The sequence below is a fragment of the Sciurus carolinensis genome, chromosome 5 (genome assembly GCF_902686445.1).
Source record: "Sciurus carolinensis chromosome 5, mSciCar1.2, whole genome shotgun sequence".
Taxonomy (NCBI): Eukaryota; Metazoa; Chordata; class Mammalia; order Rodentia; family Sciuridae; genus Sciurus; species Sciurus carolinensis.
The window spans coordinates 132,104,951-132,132,175 of NC_062217.1; the positions used below are offsets into that span (position 1 = coordinate 132,104,951).

The following is a 27,225-nucleotide window of genomic DNA, read 5'->3' on the forward strand; positions in this document are numbered from 1 at the left end:
ATACCTTCAACATCCATTACTCTGGTTCTTACTGTTTAGAGAATAACCAAATAAAGTCCACTTTGAATGTTTAAGTTTTCATTCTCATCAATCCTTAAAATCAGACCAGACTCAGTAGGGTAACTCCTTTCCTCCCCTTTTCCCTCTAGTTCCCATCAAAATTTAAAATAAAAAGAAAGAAAATTACATAATTCATTATATAAAATAAACACAGTCAGATCTAAAATTTGGTAGGTTTCTGTAAAACCATATACCTATTATGTTTTAGCTATAAAAAGGGAGTAAATCTGTTAATTTTTTTTCTGCCTCTGGATTTATTTATATGAACAGTACAGGAAGACACCAGTCCCCATAGACTGGGGCACAGAGGTCACCAGTTCTTTTGTCCTCACATTCACTAAGGTTTTTACTATGGAGCCTCTGCAGGGACCTGGTCACCCTTGGGGGCCTAGGCACCTTTGGGAGAGGGAGCAGGAGCCACAGCGGAGTCACAGCTGATACTGCAGCTGGAGTTGCAGCCCGGGTCTTGGCTTGGGCTTAGGCTTTGGCCTTTGGCTGGCAGAACCTGTGCTCTCTGGCCATGTGGGCATGAGCACACTTCCAGTGCTTAGGATGGGCAAGCAAGGCAAGGAGAGCAACCTTGCAGCTGGCACCCTTTGGCACCTTGGGTTCAACCTCCTTAAGCTTCACCAGGGCCTTGACAGCCCTGACATGTGCACTCATGGCCTTGGCGTTGTTTGCTTGCATCTTTTTCAGGTCCTTCTTATTGTGCTTCTTGGAAAAATGCATATTTCTCAGTAACTTGGGGCCTATCCCTTAAGAGACTCATATCTTTGTGACTAGAGCTTCTTGATGCCATTTCTGTGCCATTTTCGGGATTGGTTTTGTGTGGTGTGGTTCCTGAACTTGGCTATGTCTGCACTGTAAGCCAGTGCTCCTGGAGTGGTTGAGACCCGAACTGTTATTAATTTTTTGATGTCCAGGACTCCTTCGGTTCTTCCCAACTCTTGAATTTAAAACCATAGAGACAAAATAAAAACAAGGGACTATCTCCACATACTGTTGGGGTTCAGCTGTCATCATGTGACTTTCTGGTCTCTTCAACTCAAATATAAAATGTGGCATTACCAAATTATCAAGGGTCTAAAGACACTTCTCCCTATTTCTATGCATGGCCAATGACCAGTGGGAACCAAGGACAAGCTGTGTCTGCCAATGAAAATTTATTACTAGGAATCATAGATTTGTTCATAATCAGAGTAAGAAGAAGCATTATAAAATAAGCCACAAAAAGGAAACCCATGGTATCAACATAGGAGTCCAGAGAAGGCAAAATGAATATTTTTAGACTCTACCCAAAATCTGAATCAAAATCTCTAAAAACAATTGTGGTCATCTGTATTTGAAAATATTCCTCATTAACTTTTAATAGGGGAAAACTTCAAGGCATTATTGTATATCATAGTACAAATGACATCTATGCATATGTGTATAAATGTAAATGAGCACAAAGTTTTATATATATACACATATATATATTAAACATAGGAATATATGCATTTTTCCTTTTAATTGAAAAATTGCCACAATTTTTAAAAGTCATAGCTATGAATGTTTCTATGTAACATCTGTTTAATGTGCTCTGCATTATTATGGTTTTCTCAGTTATTAATTACTTCCCAACCCCTAATCCTAAAATGAGAGTTCAAGAAATGTGATTTCCATGGCTAGCTTTACCATTCACTTTCTGAATTGACAGCAGACCTCGACATCCTCATTTTTAAATGAGGAATTGACTATCTTCAAGAACCATTTTGATTTTAAAATTAAATGACTATTTTGAATGCTGACTTAAAATCTGGGGAACTACAGGGTTAAGAGATAGATTGTAATACAAATGGCAGCTATCCATTCATGTGTTCTCATCAGACCACCAAGAAAATACTACAATCTCCTCTTCATCCTTAGTCCTCTAATTTTCTTAAAAATTACACTTGATTTGATTTCCAAAGGGTAATAACATGATCTTACCAATAGCTCCAAGTATATATGGTCTCTAAATGCCAGAAAGGTAAAAGTGTTCCATCTATCATACTGAGATCATAATTTTTTCAAAAACAGAAGTTTAGTGCTTATGTGATTGATTCTAATTCTAGAGGACTCTATTGAATTCAAAGACATGGACAACACAAATATCAAGTGGTAGAGAACAGCTTAATTCTAGTCAGGTGCAGTAGTCAGGGAAGGTAAGTTATTGAGAATGACATATAACCCACAGCTGAGTGATTGTTTGTTCCTCTATAAAGTTGAGGTGTCTTCAAGAGTTGCATAAGCATGCTAAGGAAGTTCATTAGGTGACCACAAAGGAAACACACTAGAATAGATTCTCTTCTAAAATTGTTTATGTGAATGCTTAGGAGAGTTGAATTGTTCCTCATGGTAGTTGCTCTCAGCAAGTTAATAAATTAGAATGAAGATAATTAGACATCTAAAGCACTTTTCTGTCAGGGATGGGCTCTGAGGGCCCCAGAGCTGCACCGTGGCCTGATCTCTAAGATGGCGCCTGCCAGCTTGCCAGACATAGCTGCACTCATATACAAGTTTTAGGAAGTAACTCTGGTTGGCTGTTGTACATGAGGCGATCCTAGTATCTGCCTGGAGACTGTTCCTTGATAGGCTGACTTTCCTGGTAGTCTACTCTCTGATAGGCTGATGTTCTCAATATAAGTCTGAGACTTGTGGAATAAAGTCCTTTTGGTTCCTGTGATCAAGAAGAGCGTACGTGTTGTGATTGTCCCCTCGGGTGGTGGGCAATCATACTTTTCATTTATTTATTTTATTTATTATTTATCTAAAGCACATATATATTTGTTTGACAACAGGTCTTCTTGTTTTTTATATGTGTTAAGAGAAAATGGATTGAACTATCATATATTGGACATAGAAGTCAGAAACAGGATGGAAAAGTCATACCAAGAGCACCATGCATTTAGTGATAAGAGGCCAAAGAGTGGGAACAGGAGTACCACAGGAATGTGCAGATCAATTTGTTGTACATATGTGAACACAGCATAGTGGATACCAACATCAAGTAGATCTATAAGACACTAATTTTAAAAAGCACTATAAATAATTTACAAAAAGATCAGTGAAGTAGACAGAGGGGAAAGGGAAGGGAGGAGGAGGAGGAGGGGGAAGTGCTGGGGACAGAATTAAAGCAAATTATATTCCATGCTTTTGTGATTTTGTCAAAATGTATCCTAATATTATATATAACCAAAAAGAATAAAATAAGAAAAGGAAAAATAAACAAGAACACAGATGTAAATGTCTGAAGAAATGTTGGCTTTGAAATGGGAACAAAAAGCAATGGAAGAAATATTTTTGATATGCAAGGAACTCTTATATGCATAATATATTTTTCTCTGTGTGTTGATAAATTTAAAGTGTATTCAAACACATCAGCTGGTCAGATATTGTGATCTCAAGACATAGGAAAAGGTCGGTTTTTATGAAAGTAACTAAATTGGGGGCTGTGGTTACATTTGCTCAACACCTGTTCTGCTGCCTCAGCATAAAACCAGCTGGCAGCTGTTTTCGTTGTTGTTGTTGTTGTTGTTGTTGTTGTTGTTGATGTTGTTTCGTTTTGTTTTATGAGGCTTTTGTTATTTCTTGTTCAAATGCTCTTCATGAATTTCCAAAAGCAGACAAATTCAGACCAGTGAAAATCAGGGTAGTTTATTTGGCCTAAAGAAAAATGCTCCCTCTAAATAAGTTCCCAGTTATAGTCCTTCTAGTTATTCATCTCCCAAGGGGGTTAAGTTGAAAGTCTTCTACTGACTGCTCCTCCATTTAAAGATGACTCCAACTCAACATGTCCAGAAAGTCAACACATCCGCCCATCTTGTGTCCACAGGTGTGTCAGCGTCAAGTGTAATTGCCACATCACTGTTCTCTCGGGAAGAAGAAGTGCTGCCCTTTTTTAAAAGATACTCTAAGGCTACATTAGTGTCCTTGCTGGGATTTTTGTTCCTAAGGAACTCATTTGGAATATTAAGTGTCATATAGCCCTGGAACTGAAACTAGGTCTCACTGGCAAATATTCAGGTGAGGCAATAGTTTGAAATTTCTTCTTTAAAACTTTTTAAAATGCTGATAACCTGGCTTACATCCCAAGAATACTGTGCAGTGGACATGACATCTTGGGCAGGATTCATAGGTTCTGGTTGCTGTGGAATGCTCATAGAGTGACTGCAGCCACCTAGGCAAGAGCTGGAGGGTGTAAGAGGAAGCCCAATGCTCACCATGTGCCCAGTACTGTGGTAGCCCTCTAAGTACTTAATATTACTAATATTACTATGAATGTTAGGTATTATTGATTTCTCTGAATATACGAGGAAAGAATAACAAAGGGCATATCATTTTTCCAAAATCTTGTAGTAAGTGACTTGGATCAGGACTTCCACTAACTTGCAGCACAGTTAACAAAAGTCTCCCATTAAGCCAAAAGTCTTAATTTTGACTCTACTCATAATCCACAGGCTCATTAGGTACGAAAAGAACCTAATATCTTCAGATGATTTTCAATAGTTAAAATGCTACCAGCAAACTCAAGAAACATAAAAATAGATGACTACTCTGCATCTTTGCTCAGCTACATACCAGAGTCCAGGTTTTAGAATGATAACAAATTAAACAAAAAACATTAATGGTATTGGTTTTCTTGCAAAAATTCCAAGAGCAGAGAAAAATTATTCAGGTGTGTTTAATAAAGCATGAACTAGGCACTGGGGGAGGTACCATGGGTTCATGGAGGAGATCCCATACTTCATTCTCCCTCAAACTTTAGACTATATCTGAAGAAGCTCATATCCATAAATTATTGCAGTGCAATGATAATATATGCACATTGAATAATAAACAGGGAACAATAAGTGGACACCTGAAAGTATAATTAATGAGTTGGAGAAGACATAAAGATGCCAGAAAATTCCTCATAAAAGAGAAAGATCAAATTTTGAAAAATGACCAGGTGTGATCCCAAAGTGGGTGATTCTATTGATGAAAGAGGAACCAGGGTCTGTGCCTGTTTGGAAGCAGTGCCTGTCATTACCTGGCGATAGCAATACACACAGGACAGGATATAAGCTGCTTTGTATGCTTACATTTCAGTTAGGAATTCTATTTCCCAGGGCACAGGTAACAGCCATAGAGTTGTTGACTTGCAGATGAATTTCTTTTGCTCATGCAGAATGTGTCTAGATTCACTGACTGCCCAGAACTCTGCAGACCCTATTGCTCTCTACCACATTGTCTTAGGCACTCTTCAGGCTTCTGTTGTTGACATGGTTTGCTCTCGACAGCATTTTGAGTATACAGTGCTATTATAAGACGTGGTGATCCATCAAACATTTTGAATGTAGAGCGACATGATAAGAACTAGATTATTAAGAACAATGACGTAAAAGTGTAAACATGTATTAAAATAAGGCAGGACGAGTTTAAGTTTCCAAAAGATGCACAATATGTATCTGAGGCAGAACAATGGCAAAAGAGTCAGATAAAAGAAGAAAACATCTATGGTAGAATGGACAAGTTATAAGGATAAATCAGATGTTAGTAATTTTTGTAAGAATGGTGAAAATTATATGTTTCAAATTCTAATTCATATGAATCTATAGAATAACATAAAGAAAAGGAAAAGCAATACCTAAAAGTAATATTCCATTTTCATGAGCTGTTGGTAAAGAGTTAACTGGGCACAGTGAATGCAATTAAACAATCCAGTATATTTGAAATTGTGCCATGGAGACTGATAGACGAAACATTGTTAAACCAGAAGTACCAATTAATTACTTTATTGGATCATTAAACATCTGGCTTGCCTTTGTTACTCAATAAACTTAAACAGTTCATTAAAAATCAATGAAACATGACAGAAAAAAATTAGAGGCTTTGTTTTCCCATTTCCTTCCCATTTACCTATGGATTAGAGAATTTTATTTCCTTTTGAACTTCTACCTCACAAAGTCAAATGGAAAGTCACTGACTTTGATGAGTGATGGGAAATTCCACACCCATGATCAAAATCAAAAGTTGGAAACTTATAACTCTTTAGTTATTGCAAATAAACCAAGTTGCAGAAGTTAAGTATAGAGGAAAAAAATCCTTTCATAATATACACTACTAACTATGGCCTTTCTGGAATTAATTTGTAGCTCCAGTGGTGACATCTTTTGATAATAATTTCTATAAGATTATTGTTTAATAATCATAAGAGCATTGAATGAGCAGGAGTCTGAATTCACATTAAAATATATATGTATGTATGTAAACATATATGTACGTATACATACATACATATATTAAATATATATACACATATACATGAATAATGTAAATAAATTATTACAATTCCATCATACTCGTCAATTACTTTAGCATTTCATTTATTGTCACAGATACACCTATATAAATAGATATGTCTTTAAGTCTATTTTATTGTGCAGACTATTTCTGATACAGAAATAAAAATTCTTGATGGGCAGATAGGATTTTATTCATTTATTATTGAATCAAACAACTTTATTGTAAATGAACATTGTTCAAATTTTTGCAATTGTAAATCCACTCCAGTGAAAATTCTTGCCAAATATCACTGTGGTCTTATACAATTATGTCCTTTGGATGAATTCTGAGAAATAAAATTGCTTGGGAACTTATAGGTCCCCAAGGGTTTTGTATGCATTGCCAAACTGGAAAGCATTAACTGAATTCAATTAATTAAATTAGTAAAAGAATTAATTAATTACTAATTTAAAATCCCTCCCATGAGGATCCTGCTTCCACCACCAGATAGAAGCAGCAGTGGCATAGATTCCAACATGTAACTCCAAGTCTGCATATTAAAATGAATTAAATTGCAAAATCAAAGACAGGTGTACAACATTTATAATAGAACTATGTTGCAAATAATACTCAAAAACCGCACATTACAAGCACAGAAGGACAAACTTCCAATAGCCACAAGACCTACCTAGTGTCAGTGTTTCTGTGGAAAAAAACAAAAGTTAAGAAGTGGCTTACAAACCTGACTATTCTATTATGCAAAAGACTCTTGAAATAGTCTATATATTTGTACCAGATAGCATGACTGACAAATCTGAGATCGATATCTGAAATTATGAGTGTTTGGGAGATTGAGTATAAGGAGAAAGATAAGGACTTATTCTGTACCAGTTTTCCTCCTCTGAACTTTCAAAACCAACTTGCAAGTGTCACCTGGAGGATAAAACCTAGAACCTCACATGGAGAAGACGCCATCAATTATAACACAGAAAATGAGCAGGATGGACTTAGTACTAAAACCTAAGGACAGGACCCAGATAAAATGGGGTCGGGAAGAAAGTCTGGAAAGTCAGAAAGCAATCCAGCATAATTTTGAAGTCTAGATGAAAAGAACAGAAGAGGAAGCTCCGTGAAGTGAGAAAAGCTACCCAAACCACACCTACATCTAAGAGATCAGGATAATGTTACAAAAGAGGAGCAACAGAAAAGTATTCAGGTCAATTATACAGTAAGTTAGTAAATGAAAGGTGAACACAGGGAGAAGAATGATACTCTTACATGAAAACACCTCAGAAACATACCTCACAGGAAAGATCAAAATTCTCACCTAGAAAGTGAGCTGATGACGTTAAGAAGGTTTTTGAAAACCTCAAATTCAATGACAGAAGTCAGGAAATAATTAAAAATAAACAAATTTGTTTAAGTGAATACCTAATTCAAAATAATACAAGAATGAATAAACAATGGAAAATCCTTGAAAAGAAACACAAAAATTTTGAGAGGATGTTGCAAATAGTGAAGTATATCTGTCCTACGGATAATAGGAGTTACTGAAGAATAAAACAAAGAGAACTGAAGACTAAAAATTGTGATTCTCAACAACATTCCTGAAATTAAAAACTATATATATTTGAAACTACATTAAAAGGCATGTGATATGTTGATATTATGAACTCAGAATGTGATAAAATTGCTAGGTTTTATAGCAAAAGGAAAAACCATTTGTTGTCCAAGGCAGGGAGAAGTCAAAATATTTATGAGGGAAATAAAATTACATTATCATCTTATGTTTCAGGATCAACACGTGGACAGATGAGGAAAACAGTGTAATGTACTCATATATTCAAGGAGAGAAAGTGTGACTCAAGGATTTTTATATCCAGCAAATATGGCTTTCAAGTCTAACACAAAAACTGTGATTAACTAACATACACATGTTTAGTAATATTGTTACCATAACATCTTCTGAGGAATGTTCTAGATAATGGGCTTAGGCAAACAAAATAACTAAAAAAACACTCATGAATAATAACTGGTAATGACCATTAAACTTATGGTTACTTGTAGAACTAAGAATGAGCTTGGACTAAAAGAGCAAACCTTTTTTATGGTTTATAATTAAATAATGTAGATATTATACAAGTATAAAATGGGGAAAGAGTGGGCAAAGTACAGGAAAATGACTTTTCTATTGCTTTGTTTTTTTGTGGTACTGTTGATTACACCCAGTTTGTACATGGTAGGCATGCACTCTACCACTGAACTACATCACAAGCCATTATTACTTTGTTATTTTTTCATTATTATTATTATTAATTTTGAAACAGGGTCTACCTAATTGCCCAGGGTGACCTCGAACTTGCTATTCTCCTATGCCTTCTGAGTTGCTGTTTGTTTTAGTCAGCTTTTTGTCACTGTGACCAAAAGTTTTGACAAGAACAACGTAGACAGTGAAAGTTTTGTTTTGGCTCATGGTTTCAGAGATTCAGTTCATAATCAGCAGAAGCCTCAGCTCCGGGTCCCAGTCGAGACAGACATCATGGTAGAAGGTCATGGCAGAGGAAAGCAGCTCAGGACATGAAAAAAACAGGAAACAGAGAGAATGCTGTGCTCCTTTGGGACAAAATATAAAGCCCAAAGGCACAATCCCAGTGACCTACTTCCTCCAGTCACACCCTAACTACCTGTAGTTACCACCCTCTTGATCCACTGATTAGGTTAATGTTCTCATAACTCAATCATTTCACCTCTGAACATTCTGACATTTTTTCACACGAGATGTATGGGGACAATCATATCTAAATCATAACACTGGCATCACAGGTATGCACCATCACACCTGGCTTTAGGGAGGCAACTTTTAAATCATTTTGATGCTGCGTGCAGTGGCACATGCCTGTAATCCCAGCAGCTTGTGAGGCTGAGGCAGGAGGATCACAAGTTCAAAGCCAGCCTCAGGAACTTAGCAATGCCCTAAGCAACTGAGTTAGACACTCTCTTAAAATAAAAAATAAAAAGGGCTGTGGATGTGACTCAGTGGTTAAGCACACCTGAGTTGACTCCCCTGTACCAAAAAAATATATATTGATATTATGCCTCTTCAAGACATTATTTTCCATACTATTTTTCTTGTTTTTTTCTTTTTTGTGCTTCTGGGGATTAAACCTAGGACCTCACATATACTAAGTAGTTACTCTACCACTGAACTACATCCCAAGCCCCTAAATTTTTATTTATCATATACTTCATCACCATTCAAAAATTTCATATTAAATAACATTAAATCTATATATAAAATAAAGTTAAATCTATATGTTCTTTAATTATCCTGTTTTTCTTCTATATACAGAAATTCTTCTTTTGTATCAGAATAATAGAAATGTTTGCCCACCCCCTACCCTTATTTTTTAGTTTTTGTATGGCCAACTATTCCTTCTTTTCCTTGTAAGTCATCTTTATTTCATTTCTATATAGGATTTAAAGTTCACAGCATTAGAATTATAATTTTTTTGATTCATTGTATACAAATGGGGTATAACTTTTCATTTCTCCGGTTGGACACAATGTTTTTGCAAAGACACAGTGAATTATTCCGGCATAAGGTTTTGGAAAGTTTCTAATTTTCTCACTTATTTGAAAGGTCCTTTATTCTCAGAATGAAAATTCTTCTCAAATTTGGAGACTTAAATAAATATTTTAGACTTCCAAAGTAGGCGTTGTTTTTATTGTTTTATTTTTCTAAACATCGAATGGTACCTAAAAAGCACAGAAATTACTTAGTGGAACGGAGTTACTAGAACTCAGGTGGAAATGATCTGCCCTTCTGGGTGTCTCTGGTCCTCCCTATCTCCAGTCCTCTCCAATGTGACTCTTAAATAACACCCAACACCGCTGATGAGTTTTTAAAACTTATGTAAATGCGATCTTATAGCACATACTCTTTTACACCATGACTGTTTTGCTCAAATATATTTTTGAGATTCTTTTGTTTTGCAAAGCAATGCCCTTGTGGATATGCAACATAAAGTCTTCATCTATTCTACTATTGGCAATTTTTGTTAGTACAAATAATGTTGCTTCAAACATCATTGTACATGTATTATAGTAAATACATGCTCATGCGATTTTTCAATATATCTAGGACTCGAAATACTGAGTCATGGGATTTAAATACTTTCTGTCTTTTAAATACTTTCTGTCTTTGGGTATATTGTCAAGCACTTTCTGTAGTGGTTGACACTTACTCATGCTACATATTCTTACCAATAATGGTGTTTATAATTTTGTTTTAGACTTGTCATTGTGGTTCTAATTTGTTTTTCTATGATAGCTGATGAGGTTATGTGCCTTATAGACATTTGATCAGTTCATCATACATTTTGATAATCTCTTTTGTGAAGTGCCTCTAAATCTTTTCCTTTTTTCTACTTGTGTAGTAATTTCTCTAATTGATTTGAAATGCATTTCATGTATACTACTCTTTGTCAAAATTTTTACTACAAATATAGTCTTTAAGAAATGAATCTTATTATTTTTCCCCCGAGTATTTTAATGCTATTTTAAGTGGCATCATTTCTAAAATTCAATTTTCTATTTGTTGATTTCCAGTAAAGTAAAAGAAGATTTCTTTCTCATATTGACCTTTTATCCAGCTACCTTATGAATTCACTTAATAAGCCCTAAGTCCTAACTGTATATTCTTTTGAATTTGATTTATTCTTATTCACTTCACCTACAAAAAATGACAGTCTTATGTCTTCCTTTTGTGACATTTACCATTTGTTTCCTGCTTTAAGACACTACTGTAACAAGGAAAGGCACTGTATTATTGATAGAATTTGTGAGAGCAAAGGAAAAGCTTTCAATATGTTTTAATTAAATCACCCCTTATTTTATCAAGGACTTTATCCTCTATTATCAACTTATTTGCAGTTTTTATCATGAATAGAGTCAGTGATGATCATATGCTTTCTATTTTGTTTTGTTACCATAGCAAATATTATGATTAATTTTTAAAATGTAAGCTCATGTTTCCTTCCTGAAAGAAATGATTTAATATGATTTCCTTTACAAAATAATGTTATAATTGATTTGCAAATATTTTCTTTACAAAACTTTTATTCAAGTTCATGAGCAATTGGACTATCATTTTCTTGGATTATCTTTGAAAGGTATTATATTAAGGTACTCCTGGCCTCATGAAATATGTTGGGTGGTACAATGGTTTTAATGGTGGCTCCCCAAAAGAAATGGCTTGTCCTGGTCACCCCAGAATTCTGAATAGACCTTAGTTAAAAAAGAATCTTTGATGTTGTAATTAAGGATCTTGAGATAAACCCCTTCTAGATCCATGTGGACTCTAAATCCAGTAACAGTTGTCTTTAGAGAAGTCTGTGGGAGAGTTGAGACAGAAGCAGGGAAGAAGATCCCTTTGTGAAGATGTGGGAAACACTGGAGTGTTGCTCCCTCCTGGAGACAAAGGAAGGAAACAGCTCTGAGGGAGCATGGTCCTACCAGAATCTTGATTTTGAACTTATGGTCTCCAAGAAGAGAATTGAGTTATTTTAAGCCATACAAAGTTGTGGTCTTTCTGTCAGATAGTGCTGGGAAACTGTTTCAGGGGAATGTCTCTTTTTTCCCTTTATCTTCGGTTCATGTAAAATGGGTGATTACTCTCCCCTTTGAGAATTTGAAAAAATTTATCCATGAAGTCAAATGAGCTGAAGGATTAATTTATGGAAAAATTTTTAAACAAAAGTTTTCTCCTCTAAAATATACAAGATACTTCACGTTTTGTATGTAATTTTGAGTGGATTTAAAATGACTTGTATTTTATAGGAAAATGACATCTGAATTCTCAAGTTTAATGCACAGATGTTCAAATGCTATTGTTTATTAATACAATTTTTATTTTGAGATAGTTAGATATTCCCATGCAATTTTAAGAAAAATAGAGAATGATCCATATACCATTTAACCAGTAATCTCCAATGATAAAATCTTGCAAAACTACAATATTAGAAACCAAGATATTGATGTTGATTGATTAAAAGACAAAAGATTTCCATCACAAGAAGTCTCCCTCATGTTGCCCTTTTAAAGCTATCTTTATCTCTCCCTCCCTTGCCATACAACACAAAAGCCACTCACCTGTATTCCATTTCTACAATTCTGTCATTTCAAAAATATTAAGTAAATGGACCGTACAGTATGTGACCTTGGATAGAAACTTTCACTCAGCATTATTGCCTAGAGATTCTCCCAGGATGTTCAGGATGAAAAAGCTCATACCCTTTAATTATGAGAAGTAATTCAGAGTATGAATGTACCATTTTCGTTAATCATCCACCATTGCCAGACAGCCAGGTTGTCGCCATGTCCTGGCTTCTACAGATCAAGCTGCTTCATGTACACATTTTTGAGTAAGGATACATTTTAATTTTCCTAAAATGAATGACCCACAGTCATTCACAGTGTAATTGGTGAATCATTTAGTAATTTTACGCTTATATTTTTAAGAAACTATCAAACCATTTGCAGAAAGGCTGAGGGGTTTTCTATTCTGGGCACCATCCAGCTTCTTCACATCCTCATCAGCGCTTGATGTTGTCACTACTTTTTATTTGAGCCTTTCTGATAGGTATGTAGTGACTTCTCATTGTGATTTATGTTTTGTTTTCTGTAACGTCTAGTGATGTTAAAGATTTTTAATGTGCTAATTTGATACCTGGTAATTTTTAAAATGTGTTCTAATTAGTTATACATGATAGTAGAATGCACTTTGAAACATCATACCTAAATGGAGTATAATTACTCATTCGTCTGGTTGTACCTGATGCAGAATTACATCAGTTGTGTAGTCATATATATACATAAGGTAATAATGTCTGATTCATTCTATTATTCTGATAATTTGATGTCTTTTTTGGTTAAGTTGATCTCTTTTTTACCCATTTATAGTTGGATTGTGTAGTTTCTTTTTCATAGATTTTGAGAGTTCTATCTTCCAGAAACTAATGCTTATTCATATACATGGTTTGTAGATATTTCCTCCCACTCTATAGTTTATGCTTCCATACTAGTGACCTTATTTTATGGAGCAAAAATTCTAATTTCGATGAGATGCGGTTCATTGACTGTTCTTATGGATTGTGGTTTGGGGTCAATTTTTTAAAAAATTAACACCTAATAATTGTGCATATATATCATATATGGTGTGATATTTTAAAACATGCATGCAATGTATACAGATCAAATCAGTAAAATTAGCATGTCCATCTCCTTATCACTTCTTTGTGTTTGAATACTTTAAGCTCCTTTCTTCTAATTCTTCATAAAGTGTATAGTAAGTTAATGTGAATCATAGTCACCTTACTGTGCTGTTGAACACTAGAACTTACTCCTCCTATCTTTGTTTTGGTATCTGTTATGGATTGAATATGAAAATCTCATGTATTAGACAAAATAGGGATAGTCAGGTGAAATTATTAGATTATAATCTTATCAATAGATAAATCCATTTGATGAATTAATAATGTGAAAGGGCTACTGGATGGTAATTACAGACAGTTGTGATATGTCTAAGGAAATAGGTCATAAAGAGCATGCTCTTGGGAATTATGTTGGCTTCTTGATCATTCTCTTTGCTTCCTGGTTGCCAAGAGCTAAACAGCTTTCCTCCAGCCTTCCCTTCTGCCATGACAGTCTGACTCACCAGAGTAATGGAGTCTGCTCAGCATGGACGAAACTAAATTTTTCCACCTTTAAGTTATTCTTGTCAGGTATTCGAGTCAGCAATGAAAATCTGGCTAACACAGTATCCATTATTCAATTTCCCCTTCTGGCTTCTATTATTATTATTCTACTTCCAAATAAAAACATTTTGGGGAGTCACACAAGCAATCAGACATGTATATAGGAAAATAATGTCTATCTCATTTTACTATCCTTCCCATTCCCACCACACTACCCCTCCCATCCCTTCATTTCCCTCTGCACAATACAAAGTTCCTTCATTATTCCCTACCCACCCCCAATATGGATCAGCATCTGCTTATCATAGAAAACATTTGGTTTTTGGTTTTGGGGGCTTGGCTTATTTCACTTAGTATGACATTCTCCAGTTCCATCCATTTACCTGTGAATGCCATAATTACACTGTTTTTAAAGACTGAGTATTGCCTATATGTACCACATTTTCTTTATCCATTCATCTGTTGAAGGGCATATAGGTTGGTTCCATAGTTTAGCTATTGCAAATTGAGTTTCTGTAAACATTGATGTGACTCCATCACTGTAATATGATGATTTTAAGTCCTTTGGTTACAAACCAAGGAGTGGGATAGGTAGGTCAAATGGTGGTTCCAATCCAACTTTTCTGAGGAAACTCCATACTGCTTTCCATAGTGGTTGCGCCAATTTGCAACCCCACCAACAATGTATGAGTGTACCTATTTCCCCACATTCTCGCCACTCCAGTCAGAATGGCAATTATCAAGAATACAAGCAACAATAAGTGTTGGCGAGGTGATATCGTGATATAGTGAGGCAATATCTCTCTGGGGTTTTGGTTTGCATTTCCCTGATGGCTAATAATGCTAAGCACACTTCCATGCACTCATTGACCAATAGCTTATCTTCTTTGGAGAAATGTCTATTCGAGTCTTTTGGTCATTTTTATTAGACTGTTGTTGCTATTTTTAAACTTTTAACGTTACTTATAGATATCTCAGAAAAATATCCATGCATCTACAGAAAACTGATTCTTGATAAATATATCAAATAAATGCTGGAGAATGGGACAGTAAGTATATGGAGCTGGGAAAGCTGAATAATCCATAACAGAAGAATAAAACTGACATCTATCTCTCATTTTACACAAATAATAGACTCAAAATTCAACAAACACATAAATGTAAAACCTAAAATTGAGGAACTACTAGAAGAAAAAAGTATAGTCAAGACACTAGTATAGTCAACAATTTGTTTTTATAAGCACAGTTAACAAAACAAATTAGACAAATGAGATTATATTAAACTAAGAAACTTCTGTATAGCAAAGAAAACAATTGACAGAGTGAAGGGACAAACTAGAGAATGTGAGAAAAAATTGTGAATTATTAATCCAAATGAATAATTAATTTGCAGAATATATGGGTTCAATTTTTTAAATTCTTCAATATTTGGTAAGGCTTATTTTATAATGCAGTGTATATCTGCTTCGGTATTTGTTCCATAAGCATGTGTAAAGAATGTGGATTCTTTCATCCTTAGGGAGAAAAAGTATTCTATAAATATTGATTATATTCTTTTGATTGATGTCGTTGCTTATCTCTGCAGATTTTGTCTAATCATTCTATCAATTATTAAGATATAGATGTTTAGCGCCACTGTGACCAGGCCCAGGCCCAGTCTGCCCACGGACTTCCAGCATCATGCCCCATGTGGACTCAGCACTCCTTTGTGGCTCCCAACCTACAAATGCATGGGGATGCCTCTGTGTCATGGATTATAATGAATTATCCCCTACCCAGATGCTGCCATCTTTAATTGGGAGAACTCTCATCCTAGGACACCTGCTGGAGACTAGAAGCTTGTAATCAAGTACCTTTCATGCATCACGTTACTGAAGATAGCGAGATTTGAATAGTAAGTTACAGTTTTGTTGTATTTTCTTTTTATTTTTCTCACTCTATTTCCTCTTATTTAACTGTTTCCATGGAGTCTCTTTCCTAATGCTAAAAACTAACTTCTTTTGATTCCACATTCACTCTTTCTGTGATCTAGTACCTCTATACTCACTTCTTATCTCACTGACATTATATCCTAAACCCCTCCCCACCCTCTTTGTCCATCATTAGAAATTGTAGACCTTATTGCAAACTTATTGTTTATGCTGTAGATAATAATTGAACCAAGACACTATATTAATAAAATCCATTGGTAACACATTACAAGAAATGTCAGAAAAAGAGTTCATAATGTACATAATTAAAATCATCCTTGAAGTAAGTATGATATAAGAGAGCAAATGAAGGTAGCAAAATATCATTGCAATAAAGAGATAGAGATTCTGAATAAAAAAGCAAACATAAATCCTTGAAATGAAAGAAACAATAAACCAAATTAAAAACTCAATAGAAAGCATCACCAACAGACTACATCGCTTGGAAGACAGAACCTCAGACCATGAAGATAAAATATTTAATCTTGAAAATAAAGTTGACCACAGAGAAGATGGTAAGAAATCATGAACAGAACTTCCAGGAATTGTGGGACATCATGAAAAGACCAAATTTAAGAATTATTTGGATTGAGGAAGGCACAGACATATAAACCAAAGGAATGAACAATCTAGTCAATGAAATTATATCAGAAAATTTCCCAAACCTGAAGAATGAAATGGAAAATCAAATACAAGAGGCTTACAGGACACCAAATGCACAAAATTAAAACCGATCCACACCAAGATACATTATGACAAAAATGCCCAACATACGAAACACAGATAGAATTTTAAAGGCCTCAAGAGAAAAGTATCAGATTACATATAGGGGGAAACCAATACGGATATCAGCAGCTTTCTCAACCCAGAACCTAAAAGCTAGAAGGGCCTAGAACATATTTCAAGATCTGAATGAAAATGGATACCAACCAAGAATCTTATACCCAGCAAAATAATCTTCAGATTTGATGATGAAATAAAAATCTTCCATGATAAATAAAAGTTAAAAGAATTTACAAATAGGAAGCTTGCACTACAGAACATTCTCAGCAAAATATTCCATGAGGAGAAAATGAAAAACAACAATGAAAATCAGCACAGGGAGGAAATAAACTAAAGGAAAAGTCAATCAAAGAGAAACCAAGTCAAGTTAAAAGCCAAAAATAAACCAAAATGACTGGGAATACAAATCATATCTCAATAATAATCCTGAAAGTTAATAGTCTAAACTCGTTAATCAGAAGTCACAGCCTGGCAGATTGGATTTTAAAAATGACAAAACAATATGCTGCCTTTAAGATACTCATCTCATAGAAAAAGACATCCACAGACTGAAGGTGAAAGATGGGAAAAAAACATACCACCCACACAGACTCAATAAGAAAGAAGGGTTTTCCATCCTCATATCAGATAAAGTGGACTTCAAGCCAAAGTTAGAAGAAATAAAGGACATTTCATACTGCTTAAGGGAACCCTCAATTAGCAAGACATAACAATCATAGATATTTATGCCCCAAACATTGGAGCATCTATGTATGTCAAACAAATCATTCTCAATTTCAGGAATCAAATAGACCACAACACAATAATACTGAATGACTTTAACACACATCTCTCACCACTGGATAGATAATGGAATGAGACAAACATCATTACCCTATGTACATGTATGATAACATAAAAGATATGACCCTACATTGTGTACAACCAGAGAAATGAAAAGTTGTAGCTCATTTGTGTAAAATGAATCAAAAAACTTTAACAAAAGACATGCATGTTGACATTGTAGCTATATTTCAGTGTGAATCTATTTCTCCTTCAAACTTTATTAATTTCTGCTTCACATCTTTTGTAACTCTGTCATTTGGTGTGCTAACCCTTAAGATTACATAATGCCCCTCTCTGCCTTTAGTATTGTTTTTCTTGCTCAGAAATCATCTTTATATGATGTTAATACAGTCAGTCCTGTTTGCTTTTGATTGTTTACAAGATATATGTTTTTATTCTTTTACTTTCTTTTTTTTTAATTTTTATTTTTACAGACTGTATTTTGATTCATTGTACACAAATGGGGTACAACTTTTCATTTCTATGGTTGTACACAATATAGGTTCACACCATTCATATAATCATACATGAACATAGGGTAAGAATGCATCATTTTACTTTCATCTTGCCTATATCAATATATTTGAAATTATTTTTAAATAGTTAACAGTCATGATTGTTTACAGTCATGATTTTTAATCCATCCTAAAATCTCTATTTTTTAAATGATGTATTTAGACCATGTGCATTTAATATAATTACTGGTATATTGAGGCTTAAGTTTCCTTTTAAATTTTTATTTTCTATATGTTCTATTGCTTTTTTCTTTTCTTTCCCCTGTCTTCCTGTGGTTAACATAAGTATTTCTAAATTTTCTTCTTTCATTTTCCTGGAGGGTTTCTGATTATTATTATTTTTTTGTCATACCAAGATTGAACCACAGGGGTTTATGCAGTGAGCCACATCCTTAGTCCTTCTTATTTTTTATTTTGAGACAAGGTCTCACTAAATTACAAATGCTGATCTCAAACTTATGATACTTGTGTCTCAACCTCCTGAGTCACTGTGATTATAGGTGTCCAAACTCTTAAAAGCGTCACTAAAGGTTTCACATTATATATTTGTACCTGATCACCACCTACTATAGGTACTACTTTGCAAATTTGAATGAAATACCCAGAATTAATTTTCCATTATTCTATTCGTTGCCACTTATTTATAATTTTCACATATATTCTCTGTTCATTTCAAATGACATGATACACTGTTACAAATTTGATCTCAACAAACATAATCTTAAAAATCCAAGAGCATACTCATATTTTTGCTTACCATATTCTTTTTCCTCTATTAATGTCTCTTCTATTTTGAGAAATTTGTTTAGCCTTCTTTTGGGGTAGGTCTTCTGGTAACAAACCTTCTTAGTTGTCTTTCATTTGAAGATTTCTTAGTTATTCTTTTATTCACAAAGGATATTTGGTTGATATGGGATTTTGCATCAAAAGTTCTTATCTTTCAGCACATAAAACACTGGGGGGACACTGCCTCTGGCCTTGATGATTTCTGATAAGAAACCCACTGTCATTTCTCTTTTCTCTATAGATAAGGCAGCACTTATTTCCTGCACATCCCAGAGCCTTCTTTAATAGTATCTCTGATTCTGACCCCCTTGCCTTTCTCTTATAAGGAAAACTGTGATATACCTAGAAAATCCAGGATAGGTTTTCTGTCTCAAGATCCTTAATCGCGTATGGAAAGTGGTTTTGGCCATGTGAAGAAACGTAACAATATAAAAATGTAAATATAGTTTTTAAATGAGTAAGAGATTTATATATACTTATTGATTATTTTAGAGGTTTATTCTTCACTTTCAGCACTTGAGAGACAAAGTAGATAGAAAAACAATAGAGGTCTAAAATGAAAGAAAAAGAAAGGAAGTATCACTACATATATATATATATATATATATATATATATATATGAATACACAAATGTATTTAACTACCATGTTCTCTAAAATCAGAAATATCTTTCCAAATATATGTAGAAATTGCTTAAAGCTTTAAAAAATTTTCCCTTACAGTAAATTGAAGAAAATAAAATAAATTGCAATTCACAGAATTAATGCAATGCAACATATTTAAAGACAACTCAGTGGAAATTACAGTACAAAAGGAAAACAAAGAAATCCTCTACATTTGAAATATGTGTAAAAATCAAATCATAATGTGCAAAATCTTTATAAATTGAATGTAAAGTGTTATGGAACAGACATTATATAATAAAGTATTTTTAGTCAGCTGTGCTGCACCAAAAACACTTGATCTTGGTGACTTAAAACACCACAGATTCCTTTGCAACCCTGTTTCATGTGGGCTACAGGTCAACTGCTCCAAGCTGTGCCTCTGTTGGGGTTGTAACCAAAGCATTCTGCCCAGACCCACAGTTGGCATAGCAATAGAAAGTCATGGACACAGACATGAACCTCTTTTAAAGAATGGGAGAGAGTGAATATTACAATCTCCAAAATAGTTAAGGCAATGTGCAAATTAGGAGATTAAAAAACATGATACAATCAATAAATACAGGAAAATCATCTGATAAAATTCAAACAAGCATTCATAATGAAACAGTAAATAGGGAACACAAGGGAATTTTCACAATGTGCTACATGGTTATCTGTGAAAATTTTATAGAAAACAATTTGCATAGGATAAGAGTTTAGAATCCATGAACAAGAAAAAAAGGTTCTATTAATTCTGTGAATTGTCATACTGGATACCCCAGACAGTAAGGAAGTGGAAGAATTGGAAAGAAACACAGCTGTCCTCATTTTCAAACAATGTAGTCATCTATATAGAAATTGTAGCATCATCTGTACACTATTACAGTATTTAAATATTTCAGCAGTATATAAAAGATCAATACACAAAATCAATTGGAAATATACTACACATATCCCATTCATAATACCATAAAATCTACAATGAGTCTAGAAAGTTGTATTGAAAGACTGTTAGAACTTAACAGAAAAATATTTAAATACAAGGGAAAATTGTTAAGAATAACCAAAAAAAATAGTATAAAAATTGATTTTCCCTAGAGCACATCAATATGTTTTAAAAAGGTGTACTAATAAATATAGTATTGGATTCACCTAGTGATAATCAAATAGCAAAAGAAAAGATCAGGGAGTTAACACTCAGATATTTTGGAAGTTCATATAAGGTAGAGGTGTTATTATTAACCAGTGAGAAAGGGACTACTGGGATCAAGGATTAAACTACTGGTTTTCTAAGTGGAAAATCATTTTAAAATTTAAATCCATGCTGGGGAAGTAGCTCAGTAGTAGAGCACTTGTCTAGCATTCAACATTTGAAATGCTGGATACCTCATGCCCAGCATTGCAAAAAAAAAAAGGAAGAAAAGAAAATAGATCCAGATTTCAAATGAACATTAAATATATTCCAGAATAATGATTAATATAGAAGTGAAAAGATGCACATTTATGTTTTAAAATGGAAGAATTGCCTTTAGAATAGTTTGCAATTTTCATTAAATGTTTTATTAAACATACACAGCTATTTTTTCCCTAAAAACCCTGAAGTCAATTCAGTATTTCCAACCAATACCTGAACAAGTTAAATATTTTCATAATCTGTGTGAAATACCAAGACAAATACCATTATTATTCACTACAAGTTCTATTCTCACCTTAAAACATGCTTCTGATTGGTTTTGTTTTATATTTAACCTTTTTTTTTTTAGTTCTGCCTGTATTACTCTCTTACTCAAATTCATTCAGGATTTGCTTTCATTTTTTCTTTATGAAGATTCTCAGAACTAAGTAGATTTATGTTAAAGTATTTTTTTGGTTTCTTATGCTACTTTAGTTTTTTCTGGAATAAACTCATTATCAATTTTTTTACTTTTTAGCATTGTTGGGTATCCTTCTTAAAGAAACATATTAGCTTATACATTTTATATTTGACAGAGTTTTCTGGTTTTCTCCCTTGACCTTGGTATCTCTCCATGACCAGTAGTTTTATCAGTGTGTTTATTTGTTTTTTTAATCTGATAATCCAGAGCTTCCATCATAAACAGATTTGAACCTGACATTACAAATAAAATACAGTAGATCCTCCAATTTATGAACTACCATAGAAAGAAAAATTTCCATGTATTAATGGTCCACTAAGCTCCTTTCTCAGAGTGAGTTATACTCAATGTATATGCTTTATTTCTTTTTTAAAAAATATTTTGTACAGCATTTTTGGTAGTACAGTCATATTGAAAATATTCCGCCTAACCAAGAACATGGGAGATCTATCCATCTTCTAACATTTTATTTAATTTCTTTCTTTAGTTCTATGGTTTTTATTGTTGAGGTCTTTCACTGGTTTTGTTAGATTGATTCCCACGTGTTTTATTTTTTTTTTGAGGCTATTATGAATGGGGTAATTTTCCTAATTTCTCTTTCAGAGGACTCATCACTTATCAATAGAAATGCATTAGATTTATGAGTGTTGATTTTATAACAATTCCAATTAAAACCCCAATGGCATACCTCATAGAAATAGAGAAAGCAGTCATGAAATTCTTTTGGAAGAATATCAGACCCAGAGTAGCCAAAGCAATTCTTAGCAAGAAGAGCAAAGCAGGAGATATCACAATATCAGATCTTAAACTATACTACAGAGCAACAGTAACAAAATAGCATGGTACTGGCACCAAAAAAGACATGTAGACCAATGGTACAGAATAGAAGATACAGAGACAAACTCACATAAATACAGTTATCTCATACTAGACAAAGGTGCCAAAAATATACAATGGAGAAAAGATAGCCTTTTCAACAAATGGTGCTGAGAAAACTGGAAATCCATATGCAGCAAAATGAAATTAAACCCCTATCTCTCACCCTGAATAAAATTCAACTGAGAATGGATCAGGAACCTAGGAATTAGACCTGAGACTCTGCACCAAATAGAAAAAAAAGTAGGCACAAATCTACATCATGTCATCTTAGGACTATATTTTCTTAACATGATTCCCAAAGCACAAGAAATCAAAGCAGAAATCAATAAATGGGATGGATTCAAATTGAAAGTTTTTCTCAGCAAAGAAAGCAATCAGTAATGTGAAGAGAGAGCTATAGAGTGGGAGAAAATCTTTTCCACACATACTTCAGATAGAGCACTAATCTCCGGAATCTATAAAGAACTCAAAAAGGTTTACACCAAGAATACAAATAACCCAATCAGTAAATGGGCTAAAGAACTGAGCAGACACTTCACAGAAGACCTACAAGCAATCGACAGATATGTTTAAAAAAATGTTCAACATCTTTAGTACTAAGAGAAATGCAAATCAAAATTACCCTAAGATTTCATCTCACCCCAATTAGAGTGACTATAAAGAATACAAGCAACAATAGGTGTTGGTGAAGATGTGAGGAAAAAGGTACACTCATTCATATGTGGTGGGATTGCAAATTGGTGCAGCCACTCTGTAAAGCAGTATGGTGATTCCTCAGAAAACTTGGAATGGAACCATCATTTGACCCAGTTATCCTACTCCTTGGCTTATACCCAAAGGACTTAGAATAATCACACTACAGTGACACGGCCATGTAAATGTTTATAGCAGCTCAATTCACAATAGCTAGATTGTAGAACCAACCTAGATACCCTACAATAGATGAACGGATAAAGAAACTGTGATATATATATATACAATGGAATATTATTCAACCATAAAGAAGAATAAAATTATGGTATTTATAGGTAAATGAATGGAGTTGGAGAATATCATGCTAAGTGAGATAAGCCAATCCCAAAAAAACAAAGGTCAAATGATTTCTCTGATAAGTGGATGATGATATATAATGTGGGGGAGGGGGTAAGGGAAGAATGGAGGAACGTTGCATAGTGTACAGAGAAATGAGTGGTGGAGAGGGGGCAGGGGGAAGGAAAGATGGTGGAGTGAGACCAACATCATTACCCTATTACACGTATGATTACACAAATGGTGTGACTCTACATCGTGCACAACCAGAGAAATGAAATTTGTACCCCATTTGTGAACGATGAATCAAAAATAATTTTAAAATATATTTAAAAAAATAAAAGCACATTGAAGGTCAAAAAAAGAAAAAGATTTTGTTCTTTATATAAATATGAATGCCCAAGCAATACATTATTTAGATTTTTTAAATTGGGAAATTATATATAAAAGATAGCATGGAATATATTTTTCTATGACTTCCCTTTAGACACAATATTATGTTACTAAGCTTTACTCATGTTATATAATTGCAGCAGTAATACCTTTTCATCTCTTTGGGGATTTTATTGTAAGAATATTCCATAGCACCATTGTAGCATCCCCTCCCCTTCTATGACGTGTATTTTGTTTCCAGTATTTTTGCTACTCCTCACATTCCTATAAATGATACTTTTTACATTTCTGAAACTTTTTTCCATGGATTTATACCCAAGAATGGAACTGCTAGGGTATATGACATGTGAATTTTAGCATTATAGGAGTGTGCTAGATTCGTTTCCAAAGCAATTGGCTCCAAGTTAAACTCCCTTCAGTAATCTGTGATCTTTCTAACAATTGGCACTGTCAGGCTTCATTTTGAAAATTTATTTTTAAAACTGAATTTCATTGCAATCTTGATTTGCATTTTTGTGATTCTAATTAGCAATAGCATGGTAAAAATTGCCCTATATTTTCCTTTTCTTTGAAGTTATAGCTCATTTATTTTATTTTGCTCACTTATCTATTAGATTTTTTTATGGATTTAAATGCATCTTTAATGATTTGATACCAATACATTATAAGCTATGTTCTGAAAATAGGTTCATATATTTCAAAACCTGGGGAAATATGTTTTGAAAGTATGTTCAGAATTTATAATGCCTTTTAATTTTCACTAAAACTATCATCAGAATTCCTTACCACCAAATTTACTACATCTACATGACATTCAGGATAAAAATGAATGGCTTAATGACAAGCACATCATAAAATTTATTAAAATATGCAAATCAAGTATCTGTCTCCATCAGGGGTCCTTCTTAAGCAACAACAAAGCAGATAAACAGACCAATAATGAGGAAGAAAATATAGGAATTTGCAAAATTGTTTGATCTTACTAGCAATAGAAAAATGATAATATTCTGTTATTACTCCTTCACAACTACAAAAATAAACAAGAAATGAAAATATATTGAACATGTAATCTACTCTCTGGCTCTGAAAGTGTGGTACATGAGCCAGTAGCACTGGCACCACCTGGGAGCTCATTAGAATTTCAGAATCTTAGGCCACACCTAAGCTGTAACTGAATCAGAATCTGTATTTTAACAAGATCCCCAGGTGACTCACATACTCATTAAAATTCAGAAATCACTCATCAAATACCCTGCATTTGAGATTGAAATGTGTTACAACTCCTTCATAAAATAGTTTGGCAATATTTTCAAAAAATGATACTTACATGAATTTGTCCCTGGCTTGTTAGAGCCAAAATTAAAGTATCCCAAGTGCATAAAAACTGTTTAAAGCAAGACATATCCATGTTATACAGCTAAAATAGTTATGTCAATAATTATGAATTTGACCATCTAGAAAGTCACATAAATAGTATAACTACAAAAGTTATTTTAAAATAGAGGAGAAAATTTATCAACAGAAAATATTTTGAATGGAAGGGTTATTCACAATTTTACAATCACCTCAAATAAAATTTAAAAATATGATCTTAATAAAGTTTAATGAATGTATTAGCATCCACATAGCAGAGAGAACATTTGGCCTTTGGTTTGGGGGGGACTGGCTTATTTTGCTTAGCATGATATTCTTCAGTTCCTCCATTTCATTCTTCTTTTGTTCTCTGAGATATGCGAATGCTAACCCAGAACAAGGGTGAGTGGAGAGGGGAAGAACAGAAGTTCAGGGAAGGGAGGGGAGAGGAAGAGGAAAGACAATAGGATTAATTGGACAAAATTTGCCTATCCTTGAATATGAAAACATGACCAAGGTAACTACACATGGACAACCACAAGAATAGGATCCTAACTAGAGTAAGTTATACTCCATGTATGTATAATATGTCAAAATACACTCTACCGCCACGTATAAAAAATTCCTCATTGCAGTACTTCAGTTGCAGAGTGTTTTAGGTGCAGTCTGTACAGGCAATGGTGTTTGTGAAAGTCTGTGATATGTCTTGAATTGTCTTCATTTTGTTGCAAATGAATAGTATATTTAGCTGGTAGCTCAAGCAATATAAATAGAAGGGAAAATTAATTCTCTAATTTGAAGGGTAAAGATTTTTTTTCCCAGCAATTTAAATTTTTCAGTTGTGTTTTATAAAAAGAAAGATTTATAACACTGTAAAAAAATAAGTTTAATGAATGGAAGAGGTTTCTAGTATCAGAATGTCAGGAGTCCAGCAAACACATGAGCCTGAATGTATGATGTGTGGGACGGTGCTTGACTTCTCTGTTGTGTGGATGAGACTCTCATCTCTCCTCTATCAGTCTCCATGTGCTTTGCTTACTGGTTCTTAGCACCAGTGCTTCCTCTTTGTATGGCACTTGTCACTGTTTTCCTGTCAACAGACCCTTTTGCCTTGGTCCCAAGATGCCACCCAAACTGGTCTCATGTTTCCCAGGAAACTGCTAATAAGACTTGATACCTAAGGCTCCATCTGCTTTCTGGTTTAGGCACATCACTGAGTGCAGTCCCTGAAAAAGACTGATTATGAAATCCACAAGAATAAAACTTTAATAACAATATTTGTTATCAAGTTTGAGAAAAGAACTGAAATTTTTAAAAAAATGAGACTGAGAGGTTTCCATTTGGGTCTGCTGAGATCAGTCTAATTCTGAACAAGGCCAGTTTTTAAAATGTGTCATTACATTCCAGTCCATGCAGACCACCATTCACACCTCATTAACCGTCGGAGGAGTTCTCATTTCCCTCTGGTTTCAATTCATATAATTAGGGTAGAAGTTTGTGTGCCATGATTTATGATGTTTTCAAGAAAATCTGAGCCTTCTTGAATTGTGGGGTTGGGCAGCAGAGATTGGCTAAACACATAAGGAAAAGAAACCAGAACAATTCTATAAGCCTTTCAGTCTTAGAGAGCTTTTTCCCTGCTTAAATAATTGACAAGAACTTTCACACTAGACAGGCTTTTTCAGCCTCTTGCAGATCTAATAAAGATGAATGAAGAGTGCACAGGCACAGTAAAGCAGAGAAACGGGCAGATAAGAAAACAGAGAAACATTTCAACAGCTCATATAACAAGTATTTCTGTAGTGAAAGGAGAAATGGTCATAAAAAAGGGGTATATAAAACGACAAATGTGCTAACTTTTTCACATCATTTCTGTGGATCAATGATAAATGAGGGTTTTGCATTTGCAGAGAAATGACTAATACTTGCCAATGATATTTTATGGTCAGGATGTGTAAGTATGCAGCAATGACTTACCTCATCCTTATGAAGCCTCCTGTTTAAGGTTGTTGACTACATATTTTCAGGGTTGCCACAGTGAAGAACAGAATTTCCCTTCCAAAATAAAAGAA

The 27,225-nt window shown here is 34.1% G+C and overlaps 1 pseudogene; it reads right to left on the reverse strand.

Annotated features, from left to right (window-relative positions):
• Nucleotides 1-409: 409 nt before the first annotated feature.
• Nucleotides 410-27,225, reverse strand: part of LOC124985753 (60S ribosomal protein L29-like) — a 133,389-nt pseudogene continuing 106,573 nt past the window's right edge.